Source organism: Muscardinus avellanarius (assembly GCF_963383645.1).
Source record: "Muscardinus avellanarius genome assembly, chromosome: 3".
Taxonomy (NCBI): Eukaryota; Metazoa; Chordata; class Mammalia; order Rodentia; family Gliridae; genus Muscardinus; species Muscardinus avellanarius.
In genome coordinates, this window is record NC_137788.1 from 864,796 (window position 1) to 875,262 (window position 10,467).

At 51.9% G+C, this 10,467-nt stretch overlaps 1 protein-coding gene across 1 annotated transcript in view; it reads right to left on the reverse strand.

Moving 5' to 3' along the window:
* GNB1 (G protein subunit beta 1) overlaps nucleotides 1-8,877 on the reverse strand; it is a gene marked incomplete at its 3' end in the record, with an annotated part of 87,205 nt that extends 78,328 nt beyond the window's left edge. Inside the window, exon 1 of the mRNA XM_080690602.1 lies at nucleotides 8,854-8,877. The remainder of the gene's footprint in view (nucleotides 1-8,853) is intronic.
* Nucleotides 8,878-10,467: the final 1,590 nt, after the last annotated feature.

Consider the following 10,467-nt stretch of genomic DNA (forward strand, 5'->3'; position numbering starts at 1 on the left):
CTGAGCTAGCCTACACCCAACAAGTCAGGTGTCCCTGCAACCCACTGCCTCCATGCACAGAATGTCCTCGGCTGCTTCTGGCTTACAGCTCTTATCCTCAGCAGACAAAGCACTGAGTAAATATTTGAAACCTAAAAATAATTCAGCATCCTGGGGTGGGCCCTCTAAAAAGGAAACAAACTGCTGAGCATGATGGTACATGCCTGCAATCCCAGTACTTAGGAGGCTGAGACAGGAGGATGGCAGGTTCACAGTCAGCCTCAGCAATTTACAGAGGCCTTCCACAACTTAGTGAGACTGTTTCAAAATAAAAAAGAATAAGCCAGGCATGGTGGCACGTGCTTGTAATCCCAGCATTTGAGAGACTGAGACAGAAGGACTGCGGTTCTTGGCCAGCCTCAGCTACTTAGTGAGGCTCTTGCAATTCAGTGAGACCCTGTTTCAAAGTAAAGAATAAAAACTCGTGCGGGGAGTGTCATTCGAAGGTAGAATGCCCCTGGGTTCCATCCCCAGTACTGGGGAAAAAAAAAAAAAAAGAAGCCAGGCTTGGTGGTGCACACTTGTAATTCTAGTACTTGAGAGAGGCTGAGACAGGAGGACTGCAGGTTCACAGCTAGTTTCAGCTATTCTTAGTGAGGTCCTTTGCCATTTTATGAGACCTTATTTCAAAATTAAGAATAAAAAATAGGTCTGGGGTATAGCTTAGAGGTAGAATGCCTCTGGGTTCAACCTCTAGTGCTTTAGGGGGAAAAAGAAAAAAGAACCAGGTGTGGTGGCACACACTTGTAATCCTACAATCCGGGAGGCTGAGACTGGAGGAGCAAGGACCACAGTTCACTGACACCCTCAGCTACTTAGTGAGATCCTGCTTCAAAATAATTAAAAAACAGGCTGGAAGCATTCAGGAGGCTGAGACTGGAGGATCGCGGTTTGCAGACAGCACCAGCTACTTAGTGAAGCCCTCCCCAAATTAGTGAGACCCTGTTTCAAATTAAAGAATAAAAACTAGGGCAGGGGATGTAGCTCGGAAGTCCAATGTCCCTGGGTTCCATCCCCAGACCCGCCAAAAAAAAAAAGGGGGGGGGGGGCTGGAGGTGTAGTTCCATCCCCAGACCTGCAAAAAAATAAAAATAAAATAAAATAGGGCTGGGGGTGTAACTCAGAGGTACAATGCCCCTAGGTTCAATCCCCAGAAGCCTCCCCCTACACACACACACACAGTGCTTTTTCTTTTAATGGCATTAGGACTGAACCCAGCAACTTTCTACATCTGGGCGACACCCCCAGCCCTATTTTACTTTTAATTCTGAAACAGGATCTCACTAATTTGCGAAGGGCCTCACTAAGTAGCTAAATTGTATAGGGCCTAAATTGCTGAGACTGGCCACAAGCCTGAAATCCTCTCAGCCTCCCAAGTACTAAGATTACAAGTGTGTGCCACCACACCTAGCATAAACTATGGTTTTCAAAATGAGGTACGGGTTCAAGATTATCCTGTTAAAGTAAAAAATTTCAAAAGAACAAGCTGGGCATGGTGGCGCACGCTTGTAATCCCAGCATTTGGGAGGCTGAGACAGGAGGATCAGGGTTTGCAGAAAGCCTCAGCTACTTAGGCCCTCTGCAATCAGTGAGACCCTGTTTCAAAATAATAAAAAATAGGTCTAGGGGTGTACCTCGAAGGTAGAATGCCCCTGGGTTCCATCCCCAGTACCATAAAAAATAAATAAATAAATGAAAAAGTGTTAGGGAAGAGTCAATATAGTAAATACGTGACTGTGATCTGCATCAGCGGCCAATGCATGTCTTCCGCACCCAAGCCAAGAGCAAGAACAACCCAAATCTCTTGAGTTACCTTCTCACCTGTGGCTCAACGCCATCATGAAGCCAGGCCAACCACAGAAGGGGCAGCGCTTGCAGGTGCACTCCTGCACCTCACATCCACCTTGCCCTGCGCGGGGCTGCTGTGTGCCCACTCACGAGGAGGGAAGTCCCGACAAAGACAGGCAATGACAGCTGAGTTCAAACTCAACGCTGGTTCTTTTGGAAATGAATTTCCCTCCCCTAGAACTTAGGATTTCAAAATTCCTATAATAAGCTGGGCGTGGTGGTGCACACTTGTAATCCCAGTGCTTGGGAGGCTGAGACAGGAGGATCGCACAGGTTCAAAGCCAGCCTCAGCTACTTAGTGAGGTCCTAGTTTCCAAATAAAGTATAAAATAGGTCTGGGAGTGTAGCCTGAAGGTAGAAAAGCCCCTGGGCTCCACCCTCACCACATACACAAAAAAAAATTCCTATAATAAATCTGAAACCTACCACAGAGACTCTGCCCCTCTTTCATGAATTAGGACATGTCTGGAATCTTTTAAAGTTTTATCAGCTAGAACACTGGGACAAGTAGTTAAGAGTCTGTAATCCTCTCAAGAAATGTTTCTTTCTCTCTCTCTTTTGGTTTCTTTTTCTCTTTTACAGTATTGGCAATGAAACCCTGAGCTCCGGAACACTGGAAAAACATACACCGAGCTACATCCCCAGTCCAGAAATGCATTTTATGATTACGGCAGGAATGAAGTAGAAGACAAGCACACATATATACAGCATGACAACCTTCAAGAAAACAAGCATATGCTCCACCAATACATGGTGTTTCCATTCTAACAAGTTCAAGAATAGTCCTTCCACCCTTGGTAAAAGGCATTAAATTGGGAGCAGTTAATTCTTAACTTATAACAAAGTTTTATCAACAGTAAAATGGGTCAAACTAAATAGCCCTAAAAATCAGGAGGCTGAGACGGGAGGATCACAGTTCACAGACAGCCTCAGCTACTTAGTGAGGCCCTTTGCAACTCAGTGAGACCCTGTTTCAAAATAATCTGAAAATTGGGCAGGGGGTGTAGTTCGGAGGTCAAATGCCTCTGGGTTCCATTCCCAGACCAGCAAAAAAAAAGAAAACAAAAAAACAAAAAAAAAAAAAAAAAACAGGGCTGGAGCCGGGCTTGGTGGCGCAAACTTGCAATCCCAGCACTTGGGAGGCTGAGACAGGCAAGTTTGCACAGGTTCGAAGCCAACCTCAGCTACTTAGTGAGGCTCTCAGCAACTCAGTGAGACCCTGTTTTCAAATAAAATATAAAAAAATAGGTCTAGGAATATAGCCTGGAGATAGAAAAGCCCCTGGGTTTCACCCCCAGTACCACTGAATAAACAAACAAACAGGGCTGGGGGTGTAGCTGGAGATAGAATGCCTCTGGATTCCATCCCCAATACAGGAAAAAAAAAATTTCTTCCATGTCTTATGAGACACTAAATAGGGATTTCAAAATAACATGGTGTGCCATATGGTCAAGCCCAGATAATAAAATTGAGAATCTCTATTACCAATCCGCTAATACTAAAGCCAAAGTCCACAGACAGTAAGAATTTAATCCACTTTAGAGACCAACATGAGCCAAATCTCCTGGGCAGAGAAAAACAATCCAATGAAAAACTATAATAAATGACAATGCTGCGCTCCTAAAATAAAATCAACATTATTCATTAAAGTAACTATTAGCCACGAAGCCAAATGATGACAGTAAGTCTAGAGATGCCCGGAAGACCTTTTTCATCCATTTCTCAAAAGCTATTTTTAGAACTATAACTTTCCCAATAAAACCAATAATAGCAGAAATTTTCAGCATGGTTATAATAAAGCTTAGGTACTCTGTGTGTGTGTGTGTGTGTGTGTGTGTGTGTGTGTGTGTGTGTGTTGTGTGTTGTGTGTGTGTTGTGTGTGTGTATGTGTGTTTTGCTGGAGATGGAACCTAGGGGCATTCTACCTCCAAGCTACACCCCCCAGCCCAATTTTTTATTCTTTCTTTGAAACAGAGCCAGGCGTGGTGGCCCACACTTGTAATCCCAGCATTCAGGAGGCTGTGACTGGAGGATCACGGTTCGCAGACAGCCTCAACTACCTAGTGATAGCCCTCTGCAATTTAGTGAGAGCCTGTCTCAAAATAAAGAATAAAAAATAGGGCAGGGGGTGTACTCGGAGGTTAGATGCCCCTGGGTTCCATCCCCAGACCTGCAAATAAATAAATAAATAAATAAATAAATAAATAAATAAATACTTTGAAACAGGGTCTCACTAAGTTGCAGAGAGCCTCACTAAGAAGCTTGGCTGGCCTGGAACTCGGATCCTCCTGTCTCAGCCTCCTAAATGCTGGGATTACAAGCGTGCACCACCACGCCCAGCTAAGCTTTAGTCCTTCTGATAGTACACTCCTTCCTTCCTTCCTTCCTTCCTGTAGGCATTAATAGGTGCTGAACCCAAGGGCACTGTACCTGAGCTACACCCGCAACCCTATTTTGAAAGTCTCAATAGGTTGCTGAGGCCCTTCCCGTCTCAGCCTCCCAAGTAATAGGAACACTGGCGGGCTCCAGCACAGCCGGCAGTGTACTACCTTCCTTAAGAAATTAATGACCGCTGGGCGTGGTGGAGCACACTTGTAATCCCTGAGCTTGGGAAGTGGAGGCTGGAGGATTCGAAGCCTCCGTGCGCGCTGGTTTAGGAGACCCTGTTTCCAAATAAAAAAGTATAAAAAATAGGTCTGGGAGTGTAGCCCGGAGGTAGAAGGGATTCCAGGAACCCCAGTACCACAAAAAAAAAAGAAAGAAAGAAAGAAAGAAAGAAAGAAAGAAAGAAAGAAAGAAAGAAAGAAAGAGAAATTACCAACTCATAAAGCCAAAGTGATTGAAATAAATCTACCTGCCAGGTGTAGTGGCACATGCTTGTAATCCCAGCATTTAGGAGGCTGAGACAGAAGATCATGGTTCTCCAACAGCTTCAGCTATTTAGTGAGGCCCTCTGCAACTCAGTGAGACCCTGTTTCAAAATAAAGAATAAAAAATAGGGCTGGGGGGTGAATTTGTTTGAACCCCCCCCCATGCCACTCCTGAATGGCATGGGCTGTGACTGTCTTCTGAATTTCTATCTTTCTAATAAACTCCTTTAAACCTTTAAAAAAAAAAAAAAAAGCCGGATGTGATGGCACACACTTGTAATCCCAGCATTCGGGAGGCTGAAACTGTAGGATCGCGGTTCACAGACAGCCTCAGCTACTTAGTGAGGCCCTCCACAACTTAGTGAGACCCTGTTTCAAAATAAAGAATAAAAAAATAGGGGAAGGAAGCCGGGTGTGGTGGCGCACGCTTGTAATCCCAGCATTTGGAAGGCCGAGACTGGAGGATGGCGGTTCGTAGACACCCTCAGCTCCTTAGTGAGGCCCTTTGCAACTCAGTGAGACCCTGTTTCAAAATAAAGAATTAAAAATTGGGCAGGGGGTGTAGCTTGGAGGTCAAATGCCTCTGGGTTCCATCCCCAGACCCGCAAAAAAAAAAAATAATAATAATAGGGCAGGGGATGTGGCTCGGAGTTCAAATCCCCCTGGATTCCATCCCCTGACCTTCCCCCACCCCCCAAGAAAAAGGGCTGGCTGTAGCTCAGAGGTAGAATGCCCTGGGTTCCATCCTCAGTATCCCCCCAAAATAAAAGGGCTGATGGGTGTAGCTCGGTGGTAGAATACCCCCTCCATACCAAAAAGAATAAAGAAAAAAAGGTTTTACTCCTGTGTGTTTGTGTGTATTGCTGGGGATTGAATCCAGGAGCATCCTATCTCCACCCTATACTCCAGCCCTATTTTTCTTATTCTATTATTTGGAAAGAGTCTCACTAAGTTGTTGGCAGTCTTTCTAAGTTGCTTAGGCTGGCTTCGAAACTGTGGTATTCCCGTCTCAGCCTTCCAAGTACTGGAATTACAGGCATGCGCCATCATGCCTGGCAAAAAAAAGGTGTTTTACTTTTTTTCTTTTTAGTACTAGGGATTGAACCCAGGGGCATTCTACCTCTGAACTACATCCCCAACCCCTTTTTATTTCTTTAAAACAGGGTCTCATGAAGTTGTGAAGGGCCTAAATTGCTGACACTGGCCTTAAACCCACAATCTTCCCGTCTCAGTCTCCAAGTACTGGGACTATAGGCGATCACCACCACGTGTGGCTGGATTTACTCTTAAAAAGGCCGGGCAAGGGGCGCACACTTGTAATCCCAGTACTTGGGAAGCTGACAGGTGGATCGCAGCTTCGCCGCCAGCCTCAGCCACTTAGTGAAAGGCCGGGCAGAGGGGCGCACACTTGTAATCCCAGTACTGGAAGCTGATAGGTGGACGGCAGCTTCGCGGCCAGCCTCATCTACTTAGTGAGGACCTCTGCAACTCAGTGAGACTCAAATAAAGAAAAAATTGGGCTCACATGGTGGTGCATGCTTTTAATCCCAGTACCTGGGAGGCTGAGAAAGGAGGATCCCAGTTCCCAGATAGCCTCACCGACTGCCCTTCTGCAACTTAGTGAGACCTTGTTTCAAAAAAAAAAAAAGGGGGGGGGGCTAGGAGTATGTCTCAGAGGTACAATGCCTCTGGGTTCAATCCCCAGTACTACCAAAAAAAAAAAAAAAAAGAAGCCAGGCATGGCGATGCATGCTTGTAATCCCAATATTTGGGAAACAGGAGAATCACAGGTTCGCAGCTAGCTTCAGCTACTTACAGAGTAAATTCTTTTTTTGCAAATTACTAACACCAATTCAAAAGCAAAGAATAAAAAAACAGGGCTGGAAGTATATAGAGGTAGAATGCCCCTGGGTTCAAATCCCAGTACTACAAAAAATAAAACAAAAAATAGCCAGGGGAGGTTGCACACATCTGTTATCCCAGCTCCTTGGAAGGCTGAGGAAAGAGGAAACAGATTTTAAAGTTAGGGTCAACGACTTAGGGAAAGACCCTGTCTCAAAACAAAATTAAAAAGCTGGTCGTGGTGGCTCATCCTTGTAATTCCCATACTTGGGAGGCTAGACAAGAGGATCTCAGGTTCATGGACGGCCTCAGTTACTTAGTGAGGCCCTGCCTTGTAAGACCATGTTTCAAAATAAAGAGTTAAATTTACTTTAACTCCTCTACCCCCAAATCAGAAATAACTGAAGATAGTGAACAAAGAATACCTTTTTTTACATAATTACTAAAAGCTAGGCATGGTGGCACAGGCCTGTAATCCTAATACTTGGGAGGCTGAGACAAGAGAACTACAGAATTAAGGCCAGCCTCAACAATTTAGGGAGATCCTGTTTCTGAAAACAAAACAGGGCTGGGAATACAGTGTGGAGGTAGGAGGAGCAAATAAGTGTCACTAAAGGGCTTAAGAGTGGTCTGATCATTTTATTTGTAAACTCAGATGTTATACAAGAGGAACATTTTTGTCCGGCGGATGTGTTCATGTAAGACAGTGTCGATTTTCAGTCAGAGCCGCAAGTTCAAACAATTCTCTGCATACGGACACCAGCAGACGGGTCCAACAGAAGATGAAAGGCAGCCCTGACACCGCGGGGCCCAACCGTGTGCTCAACCTCACAGGGTGCCTAGGCATGCACCCAGGCGCAATCAGAAAACTTGACTTTCCAGACTCTGGCCTCCTAAGAAAGCTCCGTAGCACTTTGCAAGACTGGGCACTGCAGTCCAGCCTCTCCCCAGTGGACCCTGACCCTTCCGGAGGGCTCGAATGGTCACAGAGTGTCCTTTCTGTTAAGTCACACCAGAAGCTGCCACCCAGTCCCGCGGTCTGGAGGTTTGCAGACCTGCCTGCACCTCGGTGGCACCAGTTCCATGCCTGGCCACAGACCCAGTGTCAGAAGAAAGCAAAAAGGGAACTGCTTGCTGAATTGGTTTTTGCAACATGTACCTTCCAGAAGAATCCAGCAGAGACCGCATCTTAGCACGAAAACTAAAAACCTGTCAAATAAAGAGGCTCTCTAGCCAAGGATGCCTGAGATCAGAAATAACTTATATGGAAACACTAACCAAGCACAATACTCTCTCTAAAGACCTTATCCAGTCTCTACAGTGGGTTGGAACTTTTCACAAAACTTACAGTTCCATTTACCTGCTAATCATGAAAGATAACCTACACGTTTTCTTTGTGAATAATCAGTCTCAGAGGCACAGTGGGCATGCCTGTCATCCCAGTGACTCAGGAGGCTGGAACAGGAGGGTGGCACGTTCAAGGCCAGGCCAGGCCGGCAAATGACCGAAGCCCTATCTCAAAATAAAAGCTGTGGGTGTAGCTGAGTAGCAGAGTGTCTGTCTGTCTGGCATGTGCAGAATGCCTGGGTTCCGCTCCTAGAACTGCAAAATCAAAAACGTACAAAGTCAATTTCATAGGCAACCGCTTAAACACCCAATACTGCTTGTGGTCACTACTGTAAGACAGCGACATACGCAAAAGGACCGCGAAGAGCCCCCACCCGACACTCTGGGTAACCCGAGACTGCTCCCCGGCGGCCCCGCACCGCACCCCTCGGCCGCCCACCACTCCCCCCACACAGACAGACCCCGGGGCCGCGGCCGTCCTCGGCCGGTGCCTGCCCCGGCGAACTGGAAGGCGCCGGGGCATCTCACGCGGGCGCCCAGGCCGCGGGGCGCCACCCGGCAGCCGGAGGCCCGAAACGCCTCAAGCCCCGAAGGGCAGAAGCCAGAGCCACGGCGGGCGGGGCGCGGACTCCCGCCCGACGCCAGGCCGCTCGGGCCGGCCCTCGCCGCCGCGGGCGCCGGCCGCCTTTGTTTCCCGCGGGCGGCGGGCGCTGGCTCACAAAGGCGCGCATCGCCATCTTGTCGCGGCCGGACGCGGGCCCATTCATTCGCGGCCCCGGGCCGGGCCGCCGCCCGCCCCGCGCCCCGAGGGCCGCCCGGGGAGGCCGCCCGGGGAGGCCGCCCGCGGAGGCGCCCGGCCCGGCCCCGGCCCCGCCGCCCGCCCGCCCCGGAGCCGGCCCGCGCTCACCTCGCCCCGCGCCGGCGCCCACGCCGCTGAGTCGCGCGCGGCCCGCGGGCAGAGCCGGCGAGGCGGTCGGCTGCGCGGCTGCTCCGGTCCCGGCCCGCGCCCTCGCGCCCGCCGCCGCCGCCGTCCGCCCCTCAGACGCCTCCAGCCATCGGGATGGGCGCGGCGGCCCCTGCCCGCAGCCTCGGGAAACCCCACGCCGCGTCACCGCGCACGCCGCGGCCGCGCGCACGCACGCGCTCCTCGGCCGCGCGCGCCCGAGCGCTTAAAGGGGCTGCGCCGCCCGCCGCCCGCTCCGAGCCCCGGCCCGCCCGCGGCCCCGCGCCGGCCCGCTCGCCGGGGCGGCGCCGCCCTCGGGCGGGTCCGGGCCGCCGGCCCCGCGGGGAGAGGCGCCCGGGCCCGAGGCGGGGGCTGGAGACCCGGCCCGCCGGCTGGCGAGGCCCCGAACCCGGGCCGGGAAGGGCGGGCCGCGCCGCGGGGCACCCGAGGACGCCCACCCGGCGGGGACCTCCCCCAGGGCTCCCCACCCTCTCACCCCGCGAGCCGCTGCCCGCCCTCAGTCGCCCCTCGCCCGCCGCGTGCCGTCCGCAAGGCCGGCCCAGGACCCTTCTCGGGCCCGCTTCCGGCCGGCCCCTCGGGTCTCCCCGAAACCCGGAAATCAGGGCGCAGCTCGGGGCGGGGGAGGGGGCGCCGCGCCCTGGCCCTGCACCTCCGCCCGCCGCCGCCCCGCGGCCTGAGTACCCGGGGAAAGTGCAGTTCCCGATCTAGGCCAGGCCCCTCCGTCCTGCCCCGGGCCCGGGAGGCGCCAGCGCGGCCCCCGCTCCCGGGGCTGCTACCTGCCGGGCGCGGACACGGCTCGCTCCTGGCACTCTTCGAGCCCTTCCTCGTTTTTAGCGCGAGACAGGTCCTCTAGTGCTCTCTCTGCCCCGGCCCCGAACTCCGCGGCCAGGTCCCCCAGGAGCCCCGCGCCCCCCAGTGCATGGTGACCAGTAGAAGGTGGGATCCAGGCGCTGGGCGCGCCGGCGCCTGGGGGTGGTCGCTTCAGAGCCCCCTCAGTGACAGGCGGAAGTGTGTGTACATACGTGCACGCGAGCACAGCTCCACGCGGGCACAGCTCCACGCGGGCATCACACTCGACTGACCTCCCCAGCCTGCGTCTCGCCGCACGGTTCATTCAGGTTGTCTCCCGTTCCCAGTGAGTGACCTACTTCGCGAATGAGGAACTTGACTCCAATTATTCTGACTGTAACCAGCCTCTCATCTGCTGCCACCCACCCTCCGGGCTCTGACGGCCCCTGGGCCACCTCAGCTGAGCAGACTGCCCGGCCTGGCACCACTCCTGTGCTTGGACCCACTGCAGCTCCGCGCCCCCTCCTCACTGGCCCTCCTCAGAACCCCGTGTGGTTCCGGCTTTTCAATCTGCAGAGGTGTCTCCCCAGCCACGTCCTGACCTAGCCCTACCGAGCCAGGTTCCTCACCTGCTGCTTCTCTCTGGAGTGGTTAACCCCTGACTCGTTTGCCCACCCCAGCCTCCCTGCAACAAGTGAGCCCTGTGGAGCCTGACTTACCCGAAGCCACGCAGGCGCACACACACACACACACACACACACACACGCA